A 2,841-nucleotide genomic window follows, 5' to 3' on the forward strand; every position below is an offset into this window, starting at 1 on the left:
TTTCTTTCTTTCTTTCTTTCTTTCTTTCTTTCTTTCTTTCTTTCTTTCTTTCTTTCTTTCTTCCTTCCTTCCTTCCTTCCTTCCTTTCTTTCTTTCTCTCTTTCTTTTTTTCACTTTTTAAGAAAACATTTCAAGTTTTTTATTTTATTTTACTTTTTTTCTTTTCTCCCATCTACTGTGAGAATGAAGACCATTCTCAACAATCAGACTGTCAACATTCCAGAAAATGTCGACATCACTCTGAAGGGGCACACAGTCATTGTGAAAGGCCCCTGCAGAGGGACTTCAATCACATCAATGTGGAGCTGAGTCTTCTTGGAAAGACAAAGAAAAGGCTCCGGGTTGACAAATGGTGGGGTAACAGAAAGGACCTGGCCACTGTCGGAACCATTGGCAGTCATGTTCAGAACATGATCAAGGGTGTCACACTGGGCTTCCCTTACAAGATGAGGTCTGTGTATGCTCATTTCCCCAACAACATCATTATTCAGGGGAATGGGTCTTTGGTTGAAATCTAAAATTTCTTGGGTGAAAAATGCATCCTCGGGGTTCAGATGAGGACAACAGGTATTGCTTGTTCTGTCTCTCGAGCCCAGAAGGATGAATTAATCCTTGAAGGACATGATGTTGAACTTGTTTCAGATTCAGCAAGCCATGACAGTTAGAAACAAGGACATCAGAGTTTTAGGATGGCATGTCTGTGTCTGAGAAGGGGACAGGGCATGCAGCAGGCTGATGAGTGAGGCCCCAGTTTCCCAGCTCCAGAAACAAGATCCTGATCACAAGTACAATGTGGGCTCTTTCAGGATAATAAAAGACTGAGATATTGGAAAAGAACACATTTCAAATGCATTACTATTTTATGTGTGTGGACATTTCGCCCACCTACCTGTGTATCTGGGTTCTCTTGAGGAGAGCAGAGCATGGTCCTGAACTCTGAGACATCTCCCCAGCCCTTCCCTTGCTTTGTTTCTTCAGACAGGGTCTCATGTAGCTCAAGCTGGCCTCAAACTTACTGTGTAGCCTTCTCTCTCTCTCTCTCTCTCTCTCTCTCTCTCTCTCTTTCTTAGTTTTTCCGAGACAGGGTTTCTCTGTATAGCCCTGGCTGTCCTGGAACTCACTTTGTAGACCAGGCTGGCCTGGAACTCAGAAATCTGCCTGCCTCTGCTTCCCATCCCAAGTGCTGGGATTAAAGGCATGTGCCACCACCGCCCGGTGCTGTAGCCACCTTTCTTAATGAGATGGCAGCCATGTACAGCCACATCCTGTTTATGTGGGACTGGGGCTTAAGCATGGGATTTGTGTGGGCCAGGCAAGCATATACCACATATGCTGTGTCCCCCAGCCCCCCATTAAAAGTAGTGGTTTTTTGTTAGATTTTATGTGTCTAAGTGTGTTTCCTGCATGTATGTATGTATGTATGTATGTATGTATGTATGTGCACTATATAATACCTGGTGCCTGAGAAGTCCAAAGCAGTGTAGTGGAGGCCATGGAACTGGAGTGATGGCTTGTGAGTCACACTGTGACTGAACCCAGGTCCTCCAGGAGAGCAGCCAGTGCGCCTAACCATTGAGCCATCTCTTGAGCAACCCCCAGAGTTTTGTGTGTGTTTATTTGTTTACCATAAAATAGGCATGGGGAACTGGGTGTGGTGGCAAATGACTGTAATCCTAGCACTCTGAAGCCTGAGGCTGGAAGATCCGGAGTCAAAGGCTAGCCTGAGCTGCATTGTGAGACTTAATGTCACCACAAGGGCAGAAGATAGGTCTCACTGGTTGAGCACTTGCTTAGCATGAGCAAAGTGAGAGACTCAACCTCTACTATCACAGACCTAACAAGGAAGGAAGAGAAGGCTCAGGGTGGAGCTCCAGTAGCCTGCCTGCCGCCGAGCCCTGGGCTCTACCTCCAGCATCTTATAAACTAATTGTGGGGGTGACTCGTGACCCTAATCCCAACACCCTGGGGACGGGGACAGGAGAATCAGAAGTTCAAAGTAATCCTCAGGTACTTAGGGAATTTGAGGTCAGATATGACTACAGGAGACCCTTTCTCAAACAACAAGTCAAATCAAGTGAAGCCAAAGTGATACGAGGTGCCATCCTGTCTACTCAACCCAAGAATCCAGCCCACCCTGGCCCAACATAGAGGGACAAGACGCAGGAAGCACAAGCTTGATGGGCCACTTACTGGAGGACATGTTGAATCCTATCATGTGACCTCTGCGGTCAGCTTAGGTCCACCTTCTTTATAGGATGGAGCAGGAGAGGAGGGGACACAGACAGCAAAGTTCTTTGGCGCACGCTGCCACTGCCTGCAAACTTCATCAGAGAAACAGGAAGGAAAAGATACTGTGACAGGGAGCCTCATAGGCCTTCTGGGACACACTGGGGTGTCACACATGGCAAAGCTTAGGCTCTGGGGACACAAGACCAAGCTGAGTCACTGAACCAGTGGTGATTTTTTTTTTTTTTTTTTTCTGCCCTGGCAGTCCTGAAACTCACTCTGTAGATGAGGCTGGCCTGGAACTTCGAGATCTGCCTGCCTGCCTGCCTCTGCCTCCTGATTGCTGGGCTCAAAGGCGTGCGCCACCACCATCCGGAGATCCTGGTCACCTCCACCTCCTGTGTCATCATCTCATCCAGGATGACAAGAACAGGACAGATGTCGGCGGCCATGACAGTGCAGGTTCATTCCTTGTGAAATGTACAGAGACCTTCAGCATAATCCTCACAGGCTCTCATGTCCCTGGACTTGGCAACAGACCACACAAGCAGGAAGTGTCCGGCGGGCACCTTTACATTCCTGTGGTGTGTGTGTGTGTGTGTGTGTGTGTGTGTG

The 2,841-nt window shown here is 47.7% G+C and overlaps 1 pseudogene; it reads left to right on the forward strand.

Annotated features, from left to right (window-relative positions):
• Positions 1-183: 183 nt before the first annotated feature.
• Positions 184-736, forward strand: LOC110318068 (annotated as a pseudogene).
• Positions 737-2,841: the final 2,105 nt, after the last annotated feature.

This window comes from Mus pahari, chromosome 3 (genome assembly GCF_900095145.1).
Source record: "Mus pahari chromosome 3, PAHARI_EIJ_v1.1, whole genome shotgun sequence".
NCBI classification, from domain to species: domain Eukaryota; kingdom Metazoa; phylum Chordata; class Mammalia; order Rodentia; family Muridae; genus Mus; species Mus pahari.